This window comes from Sus scrofa, chromosome 6, assembly GCF_054392235.1.
Source record: "Sus scrofa isolate SSC_HxYL_T2T_F1_AM1 chromosome 6, Sscrofa_HxYL_maternal_Yorkshire_Landrace_v2.0, whole genome shotgun sequence".
Classification (NCBI taxonomy): domain Eukaryota; kingdom Metazoa; phylum Chordata; class Mammalia; order Artiodactyla; family Suidae; genus Sus; species Sus scrofa.
Window position 1 is genome coordinate 9,799,031 of NC_139388.1, and position 14,175 is coordinate 9,813,205.

Here is a 14,175-nt window from a genome sequence, read left to right on the forward strand (position 1 = left end):
CACACGGATATTTATAAGATTCTTTATTTTCTTTTTTTTTCAATGCAAAAGCCCATTTCCTTCGATATCAGTTGATAAGAGCATCCTTCCCATTAGCACAGTTGAACAGCTTTTAAAAAAAATTCAAATAAAGATTCTTTTTATGGGACCCTTTTCCTGCCAATAGGTTGTGATAAATAAGCCAGCTCCAAGTTCCGCGGTTTGTATAAATATGAATGACTATGGTAACGTGTGAACGAGACAGAGATGTACAAGGGTTTTAAACCAGAGTTTAACAAAAAGGCCCTGTCTGTCAATGAAATAAAGCTGTTTTGAATTTGTTCCCAATCATTTGGCTCTTTTGCTGGGAGCCCGTGTTTGCTTGGTGGTGATTAATGCGAGGCGTGCGCGGCCTTCACCGAGCGCAGAAGGGGAATGGCAACTCCAAATGGCATTCATCATACTCGCCATCGGGCAGGTGCCGCACGCTGCCGAAGCGTCTCGAGTTTCCCCACCCCGGGGGGTGTGTGTGGAGCTACCTAGCTGCCAAGTTCAGCACAGCGAGCCCACCCTTCCCGGAGCAGGATGTCACCCACGTGGCGGTTACGGCACTGTTTCTTTCCAAGGAGTTTATCTGCTCTGCCCTTTGCTCATCAAAATGAGTCTGAAATCTACCAAGCTGTGAAATGGACAAAGAACACTGGCGGGCATGGCGGGCTGCGACAGAGGCAGACCGTACGAGGTAAGACCACCGATACACAGCATGTGGGAAGCAGGTAGACGTGGCCATCTCCCCCAGGGAACCCCTTTTCAACAGCAGTCCCCCCTAGCTCCTCTCTCTTGAGCGTCCCATGCATGAAATGTTTTCTGATGATCAAGTGAGGCAGAAGACAGGACTCTGTATTGGGGGGGGTGGCGGAGGGTGGGAGAACAAGGCAGTGGGGGGCCACTGTCGCTAGGATCACTAGGGATGGTTCACGTCCTGCCTTTGCTGTCTATTCCCGGAGGGCTTGGGCAAATGCGGGCACACTGGCCATGCCTCGGTTTCCTCGTGTGCATTGGTGGGGGAGGGGAGGAAGATACTCAACCTCACTCCCAAGATGGTTATAGGTTTCCAGTGAGCTAAGCTCTGGGAAACACCTGGCATCCTTCTGGCATGCTTCGGTGGTTCATAAATGTCACTGGTTACTGTGGGTACTATTTTTGCAAGGATGACAGAGGCTTCACCCAGTGCTCTCGCCTCAGTCACCCTCATCAGATTCCAGGAACACTAAGGGTGAATCTGTATGGGGTTAAGGCATCTTCCATTCCCTGGGGCACTTGCTCTGGCAGCTTCTGGTGCTGGAGACTGACTGGGGCCAGTGTGGAGGCAGGAAGATCAATTAGACAATCTGGGGATTCTGCTTTTGTGAGGTTCCTATCTCAAAGCTAATTATCTATGGGCTTACTGCAAGTCCTCTGCTGGGAGGGCAGGAAGTCCCGGGAGAGGACTCTGAGGAGGCTGGCTGCCTGGGGAAGGGAGGACTTTTCCTTTGCAGATGGCTTCTAACACTAAGTCAGCAACACTTGCATTCCATTCAAGCAACAAAGTATTTATAAGCACTTTTGCAGAGAATGTAACTGCCAATCAGTTTACCTGCTAGCAGAGAAGACCAAGCATAAATAAACAAAAAATAGACCACGTCTACAAAGAAGGAGGGGGACAGCGCAGGGGGATGCCTGGCCAGAGACTTGACCAGGTATGAGGGCAAGAAACTGATGGACAGAAACGAAAGCCTGATGGCAGCTAGTTCGAGAGAGGAGGAGAGGAAACAGGCAGAAAACTGATCATTCCTTCAAGGAGTTCCACTGTCGGGAACCACGGAAATGGGCATTTGCTGGAACGGTCCTTCATGCAGAAGCACCACAAAGGAGGTGCTGACCGCCTATCTGTGCTGCAGCCTTCGCCCAGACTCACAGCAGCCCCTGCAATAAGCCTTCCCAGCTGCTTGTGGGCATGACAGTAAAATGACTGAGGATTAAAGTAAAGGGAGGGGCACCTCTCCTGGCTCCATCAGACTCAACAGGGACAATTTAAGAGTTAGAAAGATAGAAACAAGAGTGTTCTTTCATTTGATGTAACAAGTTCTTTCATCATGCACACAAATGTACACACACACACCACGTACTTCTGATGCCTCTCCCTTCTTTCCCTAGGTGACAGGGACAGCCTCTTCAAATGACTGCCCTCTCCCAGACTGATGACTTGCCCGATAGGAATACAATGTCTCAGGACAGAACAAACATAATGGGGGAGAGAAGGGCACAGGGAGAGGGCAATGGTGAAGGGCGTTTTGTTATTATCCGTGGACATATTTTAAAGAAACAGCACAAGCAGGGAGGTGACGAGCACAGGGTCTGGAGCCTGAAGGAGGACGTGTGCATTTGCGCATTGTCTATCTCAATGACCTAGAAAAATCTCATCCGTCTAATACCTAAAGCTTTCCCACGCTCCCATGACTCCTTCATGGCGTTTCTTTGAAGTACGTATTATGATAAAGAACTAGTCCTTATATAGCACTTTTCTAAATGCTTTGTATGTTACAACTCGTTTCACGTGGACAACAGTGGAGGAACGGACTTTATCCCATCTTACGTGTGAGGACACTGAGTCACAGAGAGGCTCAGCGACTTGTTGAAGGTCACACAGCCAGTAAACTGGAAACACATTTGAAATGGGTATGCTTCTCCTCTTACTAACTGAGCCCCTACTTGACTGTAAGCCCCTGGAAGGCAGGGGGCCTTGTTCGTCCCGGCACAGCACGTGGCACTGAGCTGGTGCCTAATGAATATTTGGCAAAAGGAGAACTCAATAAATGGACCAATGATCAGTCTTTAGGAAAGGGTGTCCCCTATAGGATCAGTAGGCTTTTGGCTTCTTAAGAGGAAGGGAGACGTTCGTCAGGAGTGTTTAGTTTTTGACTGTGTTCCATGGATCTTGCCTGGAGAAGGCGGAAGGGCATCATTCGGGATGTGGAACTGCGGTGGATACAGGGCCCCAAGGGTCGTTGTCAATCAGGATCCATTCAGGGGATTCTGTGCAGGGAGTGGACACTCCTAATAGGCTCTGTAATGACCATCTTCTTACTCATCTCCCGACACACAAATCCTCCTTTCCATCTCCTTCTCCCACAGGAACGTTCGACTGTGGCGTGCACGAGGACATTTGGAGATTCTCCGTGGATGTTGACCTGTCACCTCTGCCAAGAGCCAGCCCCACTGGGCTGCTGAATGACCTAAAGAGCGACCCTTTCAGCTGCAACTGTAGCCTGGAATTAAATGGAGATGGCAAAGACATGGGAACGGGAGACCAGAAAATGGCAACCAGTCACGTTTGTACGGAATCTTCTTTGACCTGGACTGTTTCCAGCGGGCAGTTCTCCAAGGAGCAAGGTCTCTCTGGCAGGGAGCAGGTGGTCCCTGGAGGGCACCAGCATTGATGGCCTAGGGCATGCAAATTCTGCCACTGACATAAGTGGGCCCCTGAATGCCTGCTAAACTGGCTCTACAGTTCAGATCTGTTGGCAGGGCAGCAGCTAAGAGGTTAGCCTTCGTGAGTAAGAGGGAAATAACTCCAGTGAGGCTTCCTAGAAAGGATTCATTCATTCATCCACTCCTCCATCAAATCCTTTGCGAAGCAGAACTTTGTGCCTGATCCTGTACTTGATAATGACGTTAAGGACGAAGGCAGATTGCTCCTCAGCCCCGCCCCGGCAGAGCGTATAACATTCCAGTGCGCATCAGAGATAATAAATAAGTAAAAACAGTCCCTGATAAGCGTGATGGAGGAAACAGGGTCCAGGGATTGAAAGTAATCAGGGGACCTATGGAAGAGGGATGCTGGGAGGCTTAGCCAAGAGGGATGCAGCAATGTGCAGAAGTGGGGTGGGGATGGGGGAAGGGCTTTAGGGAGAGAGCACAAGCTCAAAGGTGACTAAATAAAAGGAGTCTGGGCCACTTCAAGAACAGGAAGATGGAACCGAAGAGGAGATGGATGGAATTATCAAAGGCTCCACAGGTGATGATGAAGAGACTGGATTTTAATGCCCAGAGGGACGAGAAATAGTGGAAGAGAGGAGAGACATGAGCTCAAGAAACCTTCTAAGGGATATAAGAACAATATCCAGAAGCAATGGCCATGAGAACTCAGGACAGTTCTGGAAGCTTTGTCACCCCACCAGGTTTCGACTGTTCTTCTTTGGTATTTTTCCATGGTAAGGGACAGCAAAAACACTCATAAAAAGTAAAGTGGCAACTGGGGAGATGGGCAGGAAGAGGCACACACGTGCACACACTCAAATGCTCGCTTAGACATTCTATGGACTCCAGACAACACATTCACCCTTCCTGCATGCATGCGTGGATGCACACATGTGTGCACATATGCACACATGCACATGTGCAAAGTTCTCCACCTATAAACACACAAATCCCGAATGCCATTTGAATGGGCCACTGAATGAGAATCTGCTCACCATCGTCAACCAAACACCTTCTTACTACCTTCTCTCTCCATCAACACGAGAACACCACTTGCGCATCAAGAACCAGTTAAGTAAGTTAAACTGATTTTTATCCTTCATGACACCCTGTGCTGAGAATATATTTCCTCATCACTCACATGTGATAACTGCCCATGGACTGCACCCTTCCCGCTTAAGGCTGACTTTCTGCTGTCACCTTCTCTCATTCAATCCTCAAGGAACACAAATAGGTTGGCAATGCCCAGTTGTATGTGCCTGGCTCAGTTTTTGCAGGTACACAACTTCCTGTGCACAGCAAGGTGCATGGCAGTGAGGAGCAAGGGCTTCTGAAGATGTTCCTGGTGTTCCCGCAGGTGTGTTCGGAGGCACTCCACGAGTCCGCCAACAAGTGTGACAGTGACGACGATGACGATGACAGTGCCATGTTTTTTCTTTGGCAGCCCCTCGGCATATGGCATTCCCAGGCGAGGGATCAGATCTGAGCCACAGCTGTGACCTACACCAAAGCTGTAGCGACATCAAATCCTTTAACCCACGCTGCTGGGCTGGGGATTGAACCTGTGTCCTGGTGCTGCGGAGATGCCACTGATCCCAGCGCACCAAGCGGGAATTTCATGATGGTGCCATTTCTGCAGGTATTGTTCACACTTCAATTTAACCCACAAACAACAGGTATTATTCCTATCTTATAGACAAGAAAATCGAGATGCAGCAGAACCCACCCAACTCCTCCAAGCTATGCCCTTCATTATCACCTTACGGTGTTTCTCAATTGTGTTGTCTTGCTGTCTTTCCAGATGACTAAGGGTGTGTTTTGTTTTGTTTGTTTCTCCCTGTGCATTAGAATACTTAGTATATGCCAGTGAAGCGACCTCCCTATTGAAGGAGGATCTTTTAAAACTGCATCTAGACCTACCCTTTGGCCTCAGAGGAAATATCACTCTTATCAGCTAGAGCATTCATGAAGATCATTCACGCCAACACTAGACACACTGCTGCAGAAAATTCCATGCACTCCTGAGACTTCCAAAAATGCACAAATACTTGGCCATGTGGCCGCTGATGGCCTGGCTGCAGTCATCTCCAGGACATGGTCTCACCCTTCCAACCTCCTTCTTAAATGAAAACTGCCATTGCTTTGCTTCTGTCCTCATCTCCTCGTCTCCGAGGTGCCCGTTTAAAAACTGATTTCTGCCTAGGAAGCACCAACCATCACCCGGCTCCTTAGGCTTTCCAGCTTGTTAGGTCTCGCAGAGATGGGAGGTGGCCCTATCTCGAACTATTTTTATTTAGTCTTCTTGTAGCTCCGAGAGGCCTCTAGATTTTTTCAGAGCTTTTTTTGGAGGCGCTGGGATGCCAGTTGGGAGGGAAGGAAAAACACCACTCAACAGGGCAAGGTTCGATTTTTCTAGCGATGGCTTAAAGGCCAAAGTAGACCGGAGCTTATTCCTAAATCAATTATTGGAATTCTCCGTTTGCTTTGCCAGGCATTCCTGCGAGGGCACATACCCTTCAGGCTTCGGTTTGGTTTGATTTCCTGCTTTTTGTTTGATGGTAATGGTTCTTCTATAGCCGAGGCCAAGTTCACTGACATAACTTTTGACTAATATTCCCTATCAAGACGGGCAACCCATCAACAGACCTCAGCCTGATGTTAACTTGGGGGACCGAGATATGCATGATGCAAAACATCCAGCTTTCGGAACCAAAAATAAGACTGCTCTTTGAAAACACTGCTAAAAAGAGCATGGGCGGCTCAGGGCGGGTAACTCTATCTGAAACGCCAGCGCTGCTTCTTGTCCAAAATACCTGGAGGCCCACTCCACATAATGTGAGCGATGTGGCTACTTCCTCCTCTGTGTCCTTTGCCAAAACACTGAATCCTTCATCAGAAGTAGGGAAACAGCCCAGAAGCACCTTACGGATTTGCTGGGGGCTTTGGCGCTCGTGTCCCGCTTAAAACAGTCTAATGGTTTATCGGCCTCCCCTTCTTTGCTGCAGTCAACAAGCAGCTTACCTGCCAAAATCCAGCTAAAAATATCCTCTGCATCTGCAGCCCATCAGCCCTCTCTGGCTGATGTGGGTGGGTCACTGACCTTTGGAGCAGGTGGAAAGCCAGAAATTTATTTATTTTTCCTGGATTGAGCCGCAGTTGACTTAAAACAGATGTTCCCCCTTGTCGATCTGGTGTTTATAATGGAAATACTATTGAGCGCCGTTTAAGGGACCAAAGCCAGATGGAGGGGCGGGGGGGGGGGAGGCGCCTGAGTGCACAGGTGCTGAAGGGGTTAAGTCCAGCCACCCTTCTCTGAGGGCTGAAAAACCAGGAGATGCCTCTGGCAAGTTGGGGGCGGGGTCAGGAAAGGAAGCTGTCACTGTGTATTTCCAGGTTTGCAGAAAAGCCTTTTTTTTTTTTTTTTTTAAATGTAAACATTCATTAAACTAATTTAAAGTTGTCATTACTCTCCACCCCTGCTGTTTTATATCAGATTATTCCTAAGTGCTTGGTGAAGAATCCCATCAAGCCACACTCGATTCCTCTGCAGGGGATAATCGCATAGTTTGCGCTGTGATTTACACTGCGTGGCACTGGGAAGTGTCCTCGACTTTGAAAGGCCTTGGTTCCCGGGCACTTGGTTGCTGCCTTCCCCACGGAAATCCAACTCCAATGGTCCCTCCATGACAATTATGAGGTCCCCATTACCTTGGCTCCATCCAACTGGAGATAATTAAAAACAGCTCAAAGCACACGCCAGAAGGTATCGGGCATTTTATTAATAAATGGAGAAGTGAGGAAACGATATGTTCCGTTAACGGTTTCAACTGTAAGATGCTCTTACGGTCCTTTCTTGCTTTTTTTCTCCCCATCTTGTGTTTGGGGGCAGCCAGGCATTCTGCGCTCAGAGATCAGAAGAAGCAAGGAGGGGTTATTTCACCTTTGTTAAACTCCAGCTGAAGCCGTGGCTCTAAGGTCATCAGGAACCACATTCCTCCCCTTGGAGAAAATGCTTCCAAGGGAGGGAGAGGCTTTAAAAGTATGTGGGCACCAGCTTTGCCAGTAGGACAGCCACCCTCAGTCACCCCCATCCCCTGTACGCAGTAGGAACAGCAATACATCATGCAAGCCTGCTCTGACCTTGACCAGAGGCGCTGAACATACCCACAGAGCCCAACATGGGCCTGGCAGGGAGGCATATTAGCCCTGATCAAAGCTGCTATGGAGGAGTTCCCGTGGTGGCTCAGCAGCAACAACTAGTATCCATGAGGATTCGGGTTCCATCCCTGGCCTCACTCACTGGGTTAAGGATCCAGCGTTGCCATGAGCTGGGTCGTAGGTTGCAGACATGGCTTGGATCTCACGTTGCTATGGCTGTGGTGTCGGCTGGCAGTTGCAGCCCCGATTCAACCACTAGCCCGGGAACTTCCATATGCCACAGAAGCGGCTCTAAAAAGACAAAACAAAAACCAAAAGACTGCTATGGATATGCTCAAAAGAGCGATCTTACGAGAAAGAGCCTGGAGCCAAAGGAGGATGAGGACAGTTTGTTTTCAGTGCAGCTGTTACTTTTGCTTCTGTTTCCTCCCTCCTGTTGTGGGCACCTCCCAGGAACCAAGGTGTGGGACTTCAAGGCCCCTTCAAGATGCTTTACAAGAAATGTGAGCACCGTGTTATTAGAATGCAAAGCCTCTGGCCAGGACAAGAATGACCAGAGCCTTATCACCATCCCACCCGTCCCCCTGTACTGCCCGCTCCCCACCTTGCGCAACCTGGCTACTCCTTCCTGTGCCCTACTAGGAAAGGTATGTGGCCCACTCCTCACCCCGCCCCATAGGGGCCTTATACGCCCCCAACCAACAAGCAAGTATATCTTAAGACCCCTTTCCCCAACCAATCAGCAGGTCAGCAGATGTATCCTGAGACATCTCGTCTCCTTGGGCTACAAACACAGAGACCATCACACTAGCAGCATCTCCTATGTCAATAAACTCTTCTTTCTGTTCACCTGGCTATGTCTGGAAAATTCTTTTTCCAACCCACGTGCACAGACCGTGACAACCTTGTTCAGCCATGATTAGCGCCCACACAGCCCCAAAGGTACCTGTGCTCTGCTCCAACCTCCCCCTCCCCAGGTAAGTAAATTAACTCTTGTGCAAGCGTCAGCAGCCAGGAGTGGCTTATGTGCAACCCTCCAGGTAAAACTGGCATCTTTTCAGAGATTCAAATGCTTCGCACCGGGAATGGCGGGTGCTCGATGCCTACACCCCTTCCGTGCTCAGTGCAGACATTCCAAATGGATCACGGGGTTCGATCCTTTGGACGCCAGACAGCACTTCAGAGTCCTTCTTAGCATTTCTGGCAGTCGAGGCAGGCTTTGGATGTGGCACACAGGAGGAAAACTGGCTATCATTCCTGCCTTAATCTGAAGGCATCATGAGAGACTGTAGATGGATAATTATGGCAACTCAACGTGCCTATGATTGCAACCAAGAGGCAAGTCCCTAGAGAGTCTGTGTGTAAAAGAGTTGGGGGTCCGAATGCCAGCCTGAGTGCTCTGCCATCGACCGGCTGTGTGACCTTCGGCATACTCTTCAGCCTCTCTGTGCTTTGCTTTCTGATCAGTAAAATCACAATACCTCTTTCACAGTGTTTCTGAGTGGGTGGAAGTTCTTGTAAGTAGCTTTGATAGCCCCAGCGTTAGTTGTAATCGTTCTGGGCCACTATTTCTCAAGTCAGAGCACACAGGTAGCTCCCCCAAGGCACCTACAGAGAGGCTGCGACTTTTAAGAACCTAGGCTAAAGAGGATCAGTGGCCTCACTGGCTACATTAAGCAAAGATAAGATTGCAGGTGGGCTTGTAATTTTGTTTACAGCGTGAGACTAGAAAACACTCCTTTGGTGCCCAGTTACTTTTGAAGAGGTAAGATATTTTTCGGTACATTGTTTTTGGTTTGCCAAGCCCGGAGAAGGAAGGGAGTAACACTGCTATTTATTAACAGTCAGTACTGGTCAGACGTAACAAGATTCCAAGCACAAAATGAACTCATCCAGACATCTCTGGAGCCTTCCATCTCACTGCAGGAGCTACAAAAAGCAGGGGCACCCATGACCCACGCCCTCACTCTGGTTTATAAGATCCTCCCTGATGACAGGCAGTGCCCCAAAGTCTCAGCCAACAGGAAAATGAGCAGTGAAATTCACACTGGTCTGTATTCACAATGCAGCAGGCAAAATCAGCACCGCAGTTTTCTGCAGTTTCCAAAACTATTTTTGGAAATTACTGCAGCAAAGCTCTCACCAAGTTCAAGGAAACAGAACAGCATAGAAATCAGGCTTGGTTTGTTTTTGTTTTTGTTTTTGTTTTTGTTTTCCAAATGTAGGTGAGGACGAGGGTAGCTGACAGAGGAACAATGATGGATTAACTGCACATCTGGTTTGGATCCAGAAATATAATCGGTTGGAGCCTGCCTGGCCTCCGTTATTTATCAGCTTTGTACAAAAATAAAATAAAAATGGAACCTCTTCAATACAGAATTGCCAAGGACGAACTTTAAATGAATGAACTCTCAGTGTACAAGAGCAACATTTCTGGGGAAAAAAGAAACTGAACAGGATAAACCACTAAAGTTGTTAATAAAGCTGTTTTTGCGTGTGTAAAACAGTCCGAAGTCTTTTTAAGTAGCGAAAAGGTCCTGGCTTCGATAAATGGGGTAGAATTATTAAGAGAACAACTTTTAAGAATGTTGCAAGCTGACTCATTTTTCAAGGTCTCCACATCGTTGCTTGATAAGAATATTGGGAAGCAACCACACATTCTCCAATACGGGTGAGTTTCTAATTTATGCATTGCAGATATAAGACTCGAACCCGTATCTGTGAGCTGGTAGTTAAGATCTTTGACAAAAGGTAGCTGACAACATAGTTAATGCTCTTACTTAAGCAATTACACACTAGATTAAGGACTTCAACAGGAAGGTGTCTTTTACACTGTATTTTATGGTTAAACGGTGCATTTCAGGATGACAACAAGCTGTAATCGCATATTCATGTAATTTTAGGATGAAATCAATTTCTTGCAAACACAATTATTGTTACATAATTCTCCCACCTGTTTATGACTCCCTGTGAATTAAACTAAGACGCAATTTCACATTAATTTAAAATGTCATTTGGAAAGAAGACATTTCCTATAAAGCTGAACACTGATAACGATCTCGAGAAATCAGTGTTATTGACAAGAAACCATAAATCTGTTCAATAGTCACTGTCTGTAATCAGATTTAAGGGGCTATGTGCCACCTTCTGTGCTCAATGTTGCCAGGTTTTTAGAGGTCCGAAGTTGTTTGGAGAAGAATAAGTTTTTCTAGTAGTTCTGTAAGCTGAAATGCCAGAGCTAGCAGAGAAAAATATACCAGATTCCTAATGGAATATGAATTTTGGGTAGATAATGATTAATGTTTTTAGCATAGAATTAAATAACTTTTAGTATAAGTATGCCTCAAATATTGCATGGCACATGTTGTCCTAAAAGAGACAGAAATAAGGACTAATTATTTCCTACTGAATAAAATAATAATTTAGTATAAGTATGCCTCACGCAATATTCGGGACAGACATATTTTTGAAATGATCCATTGTGCATCGGAAGTTCCAACTGCACTCAGTCTCCTGTATTTTCACTTGCAAAATCTGGCAACCCTCTCCGTGAGCCTCCATCAGAGTGAGGTGGCAAAGGCAGAGCTGATCTCGTTATTCTTTGGCACCTGCACATCTGGCCCCGAATCCAGTTGTCACCTAGCACACCTGGAGATGCGAGTAGGTAAATCCGGAGCTGAAAGGTAAGCTCAGCCAAAGTAAGATCTAGCTGATTGATTATATAAATCCGATGCCCAAAGACAGTTTTCCCTCCAGGGATCAGACCAAACTGGTCAAGTCAGGTTCATGTGCCATGAAGAGACGTGAATTTCTTTTCAGTTCCACATATGAAGGTTGATAAACTTCCTCTCTCTTTTCTTCCTTCCTCCCTCTCTCCTTTCCTCTTCCCTTCCTCCCGGCACCGCACTAAACTTATCACTCATTTTCAGTGAACAGTAAACATCATAATCGTACAATTCAGAGGCATCTGCATTTACTGAGTCAAACATGACATGAAGGGCAACGTGGTTTATCCTCACAGTAATTCTGGAAACTAGGAATTATTTTCCTCCCTCATTTTATATGGAGAAAGCGGAGGTGCAGAAGCATCACACCGCTTGTGAGGGAGGCAGCACCCATGTCCGCCGGCTCTCTATGCAGGTACCATGGACACGCACCGAGTGGGGAAGAAGGAGGGCAAACACTCAGAGGGATATTTCTTGCCCTGGCTGAGCTCAGAGATGAGGGGAGGAAAGAGAGCTGCTTCGAAAAACCACTTTTCCTGCAGACCAGAGTTGTGATCACCATGCAAGTGGCATCGTGAATGTGAATAAGAGCCAGAGAGGAGGCGGACACAAAGAGCCATCTGAGTGATCTGGCCATTTATAATGATGATGGATCTGTGTTCTTAATAAAGTGGAGAGATATTCATGCCACGTTAAGGACATGGAAAGAATGCAGATGATGAAACAGGTGAGGGGACCAGGCTTGGTGGAACCCGGCAGGACTGCAGAGCTGGGGGGCAGGGCAGAGCTGGGATCCAAGGCCAGGCCCTCCTGACTCTGACTCCACGCTCTCCACCACGGTGTCCCCCGCCTCCCCCGAGAACACAAAGCGCAGATGAACCTGTGACACCGCAGCAGGCTGGCTCCTCTGGTACCCGTTGAGCAGAAACATGTCTTTCAAGGATCAAAGGGCTTTCACTCGGGCCCCCAAAGAGCCACCAACCACTTGAAGGGGATGAGGGAGTTTATGGGGATCAAACCTCCAAACTCAGTCCAGCTCAGTCACAGAAGACACAATGCTATGATCATGGTGATTAGAGAAACATTCTCAAGAGAAGGGGCCCCAGAACTGAACACAATGCACTCAATGAATGCTTAGCGAAAACGGCTGGTAAAAATGCTAGGGCTAGAGAAGGACAGCGGTCTTCTTTGCTGTCTGATAATCTGCAAGTGCATCCAAATGCAAGTCCCTTGACTTCCACTCCAATTCACGGCCCCATGCTGGGGTGCGCTGGCTGGCATAAACCCAAGTTTACCACTGGAAGACTGCTGATGCACTGGGAAAGAGATCCAGGCAATTCTTGCCTCCACCTTTAAAAACAGAGCTGGAGTGCCGCTCCACACCACCCTTGAAAGCACCTTAGACAACCGGCTCTAGCTCTCCCAGAGCACGCGCAATAGATTAGTGGGTTAAGCTCTTCTATTCAGCGCCCTGGCTGCAAAAATCACTTCCAGCATTTCCTAGGGTCCTTCCTGTGTCTCCTTCACATCTGTGACATGGAAAAAGGACAGTGACAGGGACAGTTTCAACAGGGCTCTCTACTCAACATCTCGTCCCTATAAACACACTCCTATACCCTCCTAAAGTCTAGCACCACTTTCTGCAGGCTGGACGTGCCTGATCCATCTGGAAGGCTGTCCTTAGCTTTGAACTGTTCCTATGACATTTGGGAGGAAGTAGACAGGTTTTTTTTTTTCTTTGAAAGAAGATCAAGTTCGAATCTCCATATTTGCAAAGTCATATACCCTTGGCACCAAGTCAAAGGGACACAGGGAAGAGTTACCACAGTCAAGAGAGCCAGGGGAGGACTACGTGGCAGTGTCTGGGGACATCTGGGGTTTGTCACGCCTGGGGGAGAGGGTGCATCCAGTGAGTACAAGCCAAGAAAGCTGCCCAACATCCTGCAACACATAGAGCAGTCCCCACCATGAGGAATTTTCTAAGCCCAAATGTCCGGAGCGCCTGTGTTGAGAAACCCTAGGCAAAAATTAACTGAAGAAGCTGGTAACACCTTTGTCCCATGTAACCCTTAGCCCCAAATAAAACATACCTACTCTTAAGCTACGGGACAGGTGTGGACTTCATTCCTGACACTCTTCTGTGCACAGGTCCAAGCTGGCTCCCTCATGCATTACAGGCATTCTTAGATAAATGTGACCATTTTCAGGAAAATCCACCTTTCTTCGGGGATCCTCTCTCCCAACTCGTGAGCTTTAAAAGTCTGGGGTTCCCAAGTGGGGAAAGAAATGCCGATTTCCTTTGCCTAGCAAGCATCCCATGCTTTGGCGGTGCAAGACTAAAGAAGGGGAAACTTTGGTAAAAAAAAAAAAAAAAGATGGATGGGTACTGAGAGGTGGTTTTACAAGATGAGAATTTAATGGAGAGAGTGGGTCTTTTACAAGCTGAGCTGTGCTAAGCTATGCTATTAAAATCAGTAATTCTACAATTAAAGCCTTCCATTTCGTGGAAAATACTTGCTAAACAGAAGATTAGGGAACAGATCAGAGAAGGGGAGAGTTACCAAAATGGAGCTCAAATATTTACGAGAAATTTACATCTGGGAGGCTTCTCGCTCTTAATCCCTACTTCCAAGGGGATATCCACAAGGAGAACAGAAAGACTATAAAAAGCAAAGTGTAGTCCTCACCATCCATAAGCCTAAGGAATCTGACTCCCTTTGAGTTTTACGAAAGGAGAAGTCTTTGCATTTCCACAGATACTCTGTATTATTGCAAAATAAAGAGACTGATGCCA

At 47.4% G+C, this 14,175-nt stretch overlaps 1 protein-coding gene and 1 long non-coding RNA gene across 4 annotated transcripts in view; one reads left to right on the forward strand and one right to left on the reverse strand.

Annotated features, from left to right (window-relative positions):
- The window catches only part of WWOX (WW domain containing oxidoreductase), a 969,209-nt gene that overhangs the window by 133,236 nt on the left and 821,798 nt on the right, over positions 1 to 14,175 (reverse strand). The gene's annotated exons all lie outside the window — the stretch shown is intronic.
- On the forward strand, positions 404 to 8,511 carry LOC146402190 (uncharacterized). 2 transcript variants are annotated; one of them, XR_014805390.1, is made up of 3 exons: positions 404 to 721; positions 3,154 to 5,137; positions 7,392 to 8,511. It is a non-coding gene; the product is annotated as an uncharacterized LOC146402190 (long non-coding RNA). The 2 variants fall into 2 exon arrangements; XR_014805389.1 differs by having other exon boundaries at positions 580 to 721; positions 6,992 to 8,511.